The sequence below is a fragment of the Euphorbia lathyris genome, chromosome 4, assembly GCF_963576675.1.
Source record: "Euphorbia lathyris chromosome 4, ddEupLath1.1, whole genome shotgun sequence".
Taxonomy (NCBI): Eukaryota; Viridiplantae; Streptophyta; class Magnoliopsida; order Malpighiales; family Euphorbiaceae; genus Euphorbia; species Euphorbia lathyris.
Window position 1 is genome coordinate 5896887 of NC_088913.1, and position 9911 is coordinate 5906797.

General features: G+C 35.4%; 1 pseudogene; it reads right to left on the reverse strand.

The window, feature by feature from the left end:
* Positions 1–407: 407 nt before the first annotated feature.
* Positions 408–1026, reverse strand: LOC136225726 (NDR1/HIN1-like protein 1; annotated as a pseudogene).
* Between the last annotated feature and the right edge of the window lie 8885 nt (positions 1027–9911).

Sequence of the window (9911 nt, forward strand, 5' to 3'; positions counted from 1 at the left end):
AGGGAAAAGTAGAAAAATAAACCTTGTGGTTACACTCATTTTCGAACAACATCCATGTGGTTTAAAAGTTTGCAAAGTGGTGTCATGTACTTCATTCCGTTAACAAACACATACAAAATTAACTAACGGTGTTAAAAGTCAAAGGAAAAATAGTTAATTTGATCCTTATACTTATTTATTTTTATAAATTGACTCCATTATTATCTAGTTATCACAAAAAAAACCCAAAATAAAAAATAAAAATCAAATATACATCTCTCCAATTCTTTTTAATTTCTTTTTTTTCTTTCTCTCTTCTCTCTTTTAATTTCTCTCTCTAAAATAAGTTATCCCCATCAACACTTTCAAAAATTATATATATATATATATATATATATTTATTTATTTATTTATTTATTAATCTCCCTTTCAAACACTTACATACATTTAGTCAAATAACACAATTAATCTGATACTTACCTGAAATCCAAGACCCAACCTTCCATTTAATCCGGCCATCAATTTTGATGTTAATCAAAAGCGCTCCGGCATTAAGATCCTCACCTAAAGCAGCAGCAATAGGAGTAGAAACAGGGACAGAATGTCAAGCTTCTCAAAGTAGATTTCGGAAGCTCCGTCGGCAGCGTTATTTGCTGGTTCTGATATGATGCCTAAATGTCAAGCTTCTCAAATAGATTTTGATTCTCTCATTTGGATTTTCAGATGATACAGTTACCTGAATGTTACAGTTGAGGAAATCTCGTGAACCGGAGAGAGACAAGGCGGTGACCGTAGCGTCTTGGAGGATGACTCTCGGCTTGTGAGGCTGCAAAATTGCTAAAATTAGGAGGATGATTAGGCCGGTTATTACAAATAAGCCTAAGAACAGCCAGAAGTACATTCTGATTTTATCGTGGCGGCCATGATCGCACCTCTTCTCGCACATTTTGATTTCTAATTCACAGCATAAGCTGTTCGTGTTTTAATAAAAATGGTGCCATGAAGAAGAAGATGATGGAGACTTGGTTTCTTTTTATAATTTTTGGGTGTATTTATAATGGGATCACTTTGTTAAGCTTAAAAGAATGTCTCCATATATATTTGGAGTTTGGGTGGACGAAAATTTGAAGGGGAGATTAATATATATATATATATGGAAATTTTGAAAGTGTTTTTTTTTTTTGGTAAGAAAGGAAAGGAAAAAAACAAAACCAACAAAAACCTACACCGGGATCAGTCTAGGAAGGCTGACTCCAATCCTATCCTCTAGGAGAGAAGGCAAAAGAAAAGAAGGAGGAACAGATAGGGTAGAAACACCTAACATTCTCCCATGCCCAGCAGCTACTAAGCGATCCGCCACGCGGTTTTGCTCCCTAAAAATATGGAAGAAATTAAGATACTCAAAGGCAGGACGAAGCCTCAAAATAGCTTTGATGAGATTCTGACTCTTCAGACAAACAGCCTGGCTATCTGAAATCCTGTTAATAGCCTCCAGATTATCAGATTCCACCGAGAGCTTTTTAACACCCATGCGAATGGCGAGTTTAATACCTGACAAGATACCCCAGAGCTCCGCAGAAAAGGAGGAGCCCGTCCCCAAGTTATGGGTAAACCCCGCCATCCAATTGCCACCAGCATCCCGAAGAACTCCTCCAGCAGCAATTCTGCCATTGCTAAGGCATGAGCCATCAGTATTCAACTTACCAAACCCTTCTCTAGGCTTACTCCAGCCAACTAGCAGGATCTCTTTATCCGGGGAGGGGCGAACAAGGGAATCTCTTTCAAAGCTTTTAGTAATAACAAAGAGCTTCTTCGAGAAGAAAAACAGTAAATCAGGAATAAGGACAGCCTTACCCGCAAATAATTCTTCATTCCTCCACTTCCAGATTTGGTGACAAGTAATAGCAAAGAGGATGGCACCGTGCTCCATGTTGGCCAGCAAGTTCCCCTTGGCTCATTGAGAGAACCAGTCCCCTTCAGAAAAGGCCATGAAGGAAGGGAGGATGTGATGAGGGAGGATCCCTTCCCAGATCTTCTTACTATTTGGGCAATCCCTCAAGGCATGGCACAAGGTTTCCACATTGCCTCTGCATCTACTACAGGCACTAGACTCAGTCAAGTGCCTTCTGTGCCAATCCGCATTCGTAAGGAGCCTGTCTTTGATACCCAGCCAAAGGAAGCTCCTGATACGGTAAGGGATCTTGAGGGACCATATGGACTTCCAAATCTCCAAGGGAGGATCAGCCCTATTAGGGGTAAAAGCTTCATAGGCCGATTTACAAGAATAAGTACCATTATTCGTCAAGGCCCAACAATGTCTATCCTTATCCTCCTCTTGATTGCTAATCTTCACTCCTCTAATGTTAAGAAGGGTCTCCAGACTAAAGAAAGAGTCGAACTTTGACCAGATCCAGTCTCCCTCCGAGTCCACCACATCAGCAATTTTTCAGGAAAGGAGATCAGCCGACGGAGGGGCATTACACACATCAATCAGCGGTTTATCACCAATCCAGGTGTCATACCAGAAGCTAATAGATCTACCATTACCCACCTCCAGGCCAATCCCCGTACAGAATTCAGCAAACACGGCACTGAGCCCTTTCCAGAGGAAGGAACAACTAACAACCATCTCCTTCGGGCCACCAAAGATTCTATCTTTCCGATACTTCCCGCACAAGAGACGGACCCAAAGAGAGGAGGGGCATTGCCACATTCTCCAAAGAAGTTTCATTAACAGGACTTTATTATTGTCCTTTGCCTGCCTAATACCAAGACCCCCCCTGTTTTTAGGCTGGCAAGCTTCCTTCCACGGGACCAGGTGAACCTTTCTCCCATCTCCAGACTCACCCCACAGGAAACGCCGATTTATCTTATCCAGGTCACTAAGGACAGGCTCAGGAAGCTTACAGGCCTGCATGATGTGGTTCGGAGCAGCGCAGTTAACTGACTGGATCAAGGTAAGGCGACCTGCAAGGGAAAGAGAATTAGCTTTCCAGCTAGCACACAAACCATTAGTTTTGTCCAAAATATCCTTGAAAGAGGCTTTGGAAACCCTGTCACTGTGAAGAGGAACCCCAAGATACTTCCTCAAAGAGTTCGTCAGAGGTATGCCAGAGAGCTCACTCAGTCTTCTGCACAAGCTATTGTCCATATTTTTGGAACAAAGCATACGGGACTTTTGGATGTTAACCTTCTGGCCAGAAGCCTCGCAAAAACAATCAAGGATATCCATAACTGTTTTAATTTGCTCCTCATTACCCTCAACGAAAAGCATGACGTCATCAGCAAAGAGTAAATGGGTAATAGGGGGGCAATGTCTGTTGATAGAAACAGGGTGGAGAGTCCCTTTGCACACCGCCTCTTGGATCAGGTGAGACAGTCTTTCCATGGCAATAACAAAGAGGAAGGGACTCATTTTTGAAAGTGTTGAGGGGGATAGCTTTATTTTAGAGAGAGAAATTAAGAGAGAGGAGAGAGAAATAAGAAAAAAAAATTAAAAAGAGTTGGAGATGATGGTATATTTGATTTTTATTTTTTATTTTGGGGTTTTTTTTGTGATAATTAGATAATAAGGGGGTCAATTTATAAAAATAAATAAGTATAAGGATCAAATTAACTCTTTTCCCTTTGACTTTTAACACATTTAGTCAATTTTGTATGTGTTTGCTAACGGAATGAAGTACATGACACCACTTTGCAAACTTTTAAACCACATGGGTGTTGTTCGAAAATGAGTGTAACCACAAGGTTTATTTTTGTACTTTTCCCAAAAACTAAACTATTAAATGGTGTCTTCTATGCTTACTTTATTTTTGACAAAGTAAGCTTTACTTTGTTTTTATTTGATGAGCTTACTGTTTGTTAAAGTTCATCATCATCCAATGGTGGGAAAAACAAAGTAAGCATAGCCTAACCCACTATTAAATAAAATAAATGAATATTAAAGTGTATAAACACCCTTTAAGGACCTGTTTGGTTCAGCTGTTAGCTAATAGCTATTGCGGTTGCTGTTAGCTGTTTGCAGTTGCAGTAAACTGTTAGCTGTTGATATTAGTTGTTTGTTATTAACTGTTTAATTACTAGTGTTTGGTAAAATTATATTGAACTGTTGCTGTTCGGATTTAAAATGTCTAAAATGGACATGTTTAAATTAATCAATGATGAAATTATAAAAAGAAAAATGTGAAAAAATGCACATAACGTTTACAACTAGAAATAATTTTACTCTTAATGTCTAAAATGGTGCAATTTTACCCATAACGCTTACAGTTAAGAGCAATTTTACCTCTAACATTGACAAGTTGGGTCGATTTCGGATATTATTAGAAAACATAGATATTTTATTTCTTATTATACACCAATTGCACATACCAGTAGTTCTAAAAAAGATATTTCATATTTTTTTGTGATTTAATAATAAAATTGAAAATTAATATTTATAAATTCGATGAAATATCGGAAATTTTTTGTCCAACTTGTACAAAAGATAATATTGGAGTATTTTTGCACCTTATCCTATTATAAAATAAAAAATGTGTTACACAAATTAATAAAAAATAATCTATATAAAAATAAAAAAATTATTGAACGCGACAAAATCTTGTTTTCTGGTAATTATGTTGTAGAAATATAAATAATGTTAAAGAATAAACATATTTTGTGGAAATAAGAAGGACAATTCTGACAATAATAACTAACTGCAAACAGCTGTTTATGAAAAGCTCCAAATAGGAGCTTTTCGTGAAACGTTCCAAAACGATGCAGTTTCCAGAGAAAATGCTAAACGTTGCGGTTATATAAACTTAGCCAAACGCTATATTTCCTGCGATTTGGAGTGAAACGCTAAACGCTCATCCGAAAAGCTGAAATAAACACCCTCTAACATTTACAATCAAAAGCAATTTTTATCTATACTGTCTAAAATGGTATAATTTTACCCATAATGTTGACAGCTAAACACAACTTTACGTCTAAGGTTGACAATTTGAGTCAATTTGAGAAATTATTCATCAAAATATATTCTCAGTCTTGAATCTTGTCACTTACGCTTCACATTTGCGTCATTTTATCACTCATTAATAACAGATCACAAACATATGACTAGGCATAAATTTTTTCTTTAAAATAATTAAAATAATATACTTTTTTTTTTGTACGAGTTGGACAAAAAAAATCAAATATTTCAATAAATTTATAAATATTAATCTCAAATTCTATTATTAAATCATAGAAAATATGAAATATTTTTTTTGAACCAACGACTATGCAGTTGGTGTAGAATAGGAATAAAATATATGTGTTTTTTTGTAATAATGTCTAAAATTGACCTAACTTGCGAACATTATGATAAAATTGCTCTTGACTGTAGACGTTAGGGGTAATTTTTTCATTTATCCTAATAGTATGTTATAAAGTATTTAATTTTTTTCTATTAAATAATTTTGTCTTTCATATATTTGAATCATTAAATAGTTTAGTATATCTATCAAGGATTAAACTGATGAATAAAATAAAAATTAACCACTATATAATATTTTATTAAAATATGAAAATTAAACATTGCACTAGATAAAAATATGGAAACTTATAAATTATTTACCCTCTTATCTAAACTTATTCAATCAATTTAGAAGGTTTTTGTTTGTTAACATTATCATTTTGGGATAGAGTACATTACACTTTTATGAGTAATGAATTATTAGACCTTTTTATATGTTTTGGGCCAAGACCAGGTGTCCATTCAACAAATGGGTCATAGGCCTGTATTGGGCCTCGGTAGAGCCACAGAGGGAAAATTACACAGAAATTCATCTTTTAAAAACTATTTACACTTATGTCAAATCATAATTTTAAATTAGATATACCTAGTAAAATCAGTACTTTTAATATATTTTAAAAATTAAAATTCATAAATTAGAAGTCTAGAATATATTTTCTAGAGTTTATGATTTATAAATTGGAATCTAGAATTTTTAAATTATGATGTACATTTATAATATATAAAGAATAATGACATATAAAGAATTAAATTTGATGATATGACTTAGTTGTAATTTTGTACTAAATTATGATATTTATGTATTTGACCCATTTTACAATTATATCAAGTAAATTATTATATTTAAGAAATATATATATATATATATATTAAGAACTATGGTTTATAAATTAAAGATGTAAAATACATTTTTTAGGGTTTAAAATTTATAAATTGGGCTTAATAGGTCTATTCGAGTTTTACATTAAATTACCTTGTCCAAACTCAACATACTCGTATTATATTTACATTATAATATATATTCGAGTTTTACATTATATTTACATCAGGCTCGCGTCAAGCTGGGTTAAAGTAAAAAAAAAACGATTCCCAACTCCAACCCAACTCGTCCAACTAATTTATATTTATATTTATATTTAAAAAATTAATCAAAAAGATATTAAATTATAAATATGAACAATAAAAATATAACAAATTAAAATTTTAGTCAATTAATTCAATAAAACTCAACTAGTATAATTTTATGTAACAAAAAATTAAGAAAGTAACAAAAATCAAATAGATGTAATAAAAACATATATAATATAAGGACTAGGGATGTAAATGGGACGGGGATTACCCATCCTCGTTTTATTATGGGACGGGAATGGGGACTAATATGTGCCCGGTTAGCGGGGACGGGGCAGGGATGGGAAAGGGTATCCCCGTCCTGCGGGGATCCCCGAACACGCCCCGTATTGTGTCCTACGGGGATTCCCGACGGATTACCCGTTTAATCCCCGATAACATATTATTAATCATAGAAAATAAAAAATACGCATAGAAAAACTTGACCCTATGATTAATATGATCCAAATGTTTTACCTCTATTTCACTCTATATCTTTTTTTTTTTGGTAAAAATTTCACTCTATATCTATTTGTTCATCATATTCTCTTATTTTCTTTCTTACTTTCTATATTCTTTTAATTTATTTCTTTTTTCATATATTTTCTTAAACTTTAAATGGGTAAACGGGGACACCCGCATGGTCGAGGATTCCTCGCGAGGCGGAGACGGGATGAATTTTGTCACTGTTTATTTCGCGGGGCGGGTATGGGGATTCCCCATTTAGTCGGGGAATGGGGATGGGAACTCCAATCCCCGCCCCGCCGTTGGGCCGAATCGGGTTGAAATTTCAAGCTCAATTCACTTTATATGCAGGTTTAGGCTGGACGGGTCAATTCTTAAATATCATGCCCAAATCAATTCATAAGAGACAGATTTGGACCGACCGGATAAATCAGCGGACTCACAAACAGGTCGATGGTAAACCCACAGATTCTTTACATGAAAATCATATATAGCAATAATATTATTGTTTTATCAAGCGTGGTGATTTAATTTTTAATATGTCAAAATCATAAGTTTTTATCCTATAAATGTCAAGTTAACTTTTTAATTAATAAAGTGGCGTGTGAAAATAATGTAAAAAACTTACTATAATAGTATTTTTATACTTGATATAATTCAAATGATTGATTGACAAAATTGTAGATAAGTTTTTTTTTTAAAGAAAAAATATCAATTAATCAATGAATGAATTGTCTTTACAAACAGCACTCATTAACCAACTAGGCACTTGAAAACTAACAAACTCAGAAGCATTGGAAATAGATTGCCTTGCAATTACATGGGCAACCATATTCGCATTCCGAGAAATAAACGACACTCTAATATCCTGTTTAACTCTTAACCTCTCTTTACATTCATTAATAATCATCCCAACCTCAGAATAATCCACAAGAGAAGAGTTAAAACCATCCGCAACTAGCTTGGCGTCAGTTTCAATCTGAACATCCACCAGCCCAAGCGAAAAATTCCAATCAATAGCCCGTCTAAGCGCTAACGCCTCGACCACAGCAGCAGAAAAAACTCCCTCCCTGCAAGAACTGATACAACCGAGAAAAACTCTCATATCACTTCACAACACAGCCCCAATCCCGTGACAGCCTTGATCCTAAAAAATAGCACCATCTATATTGCATTTAGTAAGCCCAGCTAAAGGCTATTTCCATCTTACCTGATGTCGAACCCGCCCTCTCTTCACATCAGAAAATTTAATCTGGTTCCGCCTCCATTCATCAATCCATCTTCTTGATTGTTCCACTGCAAAAGACGCCTCCGTAAGACACGAATTCCATAGCATATTATTCCTTTGTTGCCAAATAGTCCAAAGAACAGCAGCCACACTACATACAAACATGTCCGACTTTGAACAACATAAATGAAGAAAAGCCGTGTTAACTTCCTCCGTTTCTCCACAACCCAACTCGCAACCAGCCGCCAACCAACAATTTTGTGCATAAGAACAATTCTGAAATAGATGCCAATCATGCTCTACATCCCCTAAACAGACACAACAAGTAATCGGAATTCTAATTCTTCTACCACTCAACCTCATACGAGTTGGAATACACCATGAGCAAAGACGCCATAAAAAAGATTTTACCTTCGGAGGGAGAGAGAGAGCCCATAACTATTTCCACCCTTGAATAGGAACAGAAGAAAAATGATTGCTTTCTAACAATCTATATCCGGATTTGGATGAATAAACCGCATTCCTTGTATAATGCCAAATAATTTTATCAGATAAAGGCTGAAAAGGAAGAACCATATTTACCACATCATTAACATCTTGCCCATTTAACAACAAATTTAATTTTCCTCTATCCCAAATCCTAGACTCCTTCACAATTAGATCAGCCACCTTAAAATTTTCTGTACCCGCCAAAACAGCAGACGTCACCTGTAAAGGAGCCTCACGATTAATCCAGGGATCCTGCCACATCAAAATACTTTTACCATCACCCACTCTCCACCTAATACCCTTTGCCAATCCATCAATAGACGCCCAAATACTCCGCCAAACATAACTAGGATTAATTCCAAGTTTGGCGGAAAGGAAAGCAACATGAGGAAAATACTTCGCTTTAAAGATCCTGCTAACCAATAAATCTGGAAAATACTTTGCTTTAAACATGAGGGTTGAGACAAGGTGATCCTTTATCACCTTATTTGTTTATATTGTGTGATGAGGTGTTATCAAAGCTGATTAAGTTGGCTGAAGAGAATGACAGATTAGTAGGGTGTGCTGTGCGTCCGAGGGCTCCACGGGTTTCTCATTTGTTTTTTGCAGATGATTCTTTCCTTTTCTTTAGGGCGACATTGGAGGAAAGTCCAACGGTTGCTGATATTCTTCACTAGTATGAGATGGTTTCTGGGCAAGCTATTAATTTCCAAAAGTCAGGTATTTTCTTTAGTCCTAATACTAGGGCTGATCTCAAGATTAATATTTGCTCAATTTTAAATGTTCATAATCCTCTTGATTATGGTAGATATTTGGGACTTCCTTCAATGATTGGGATGTTTAAAAATGCAGTATTTGTCTTTCTTAAAGATCCCTTAAGAAAACGGGTTAACAGTTGGAGTGCGAAATTCTTGTCAACTCCTGGGAAAGAAGTTTTGCTCAAGTCAGTTGCACAGACCCTTCCCACTTTCTGTATGAGTACATTTCTTCTCCCTAAATCTTTATGTGATGATCTTCAAAAAATGATGAACTCTTATTGGTGGGGTTCGAAGAGTGATGGGCAAAAGAGGATTCATTGGTTTAATTGGTCCTATATGTGTAGGATTAAGGTGGAAGGGGGTCTTGGTTTACGGGAGTTACGGGAGTTTAATTTGGCACTTTTAGGCAGTGGCGGAGCCAGAGGTCAAGGTCCAGAGGGGCTCCATTGCATGAAGATTTTTTTTTCTTAATAACGACTTAAGGGTTTTGATTCGTATTAGTCAAATTGAAATTTGCAAATTTTTGATAATATAAGGGTAAATTTGATCATAATTGGAAACATTAAGGTACAAAACAACTGAGATTCAATGTAAAGTAAGGATAAGG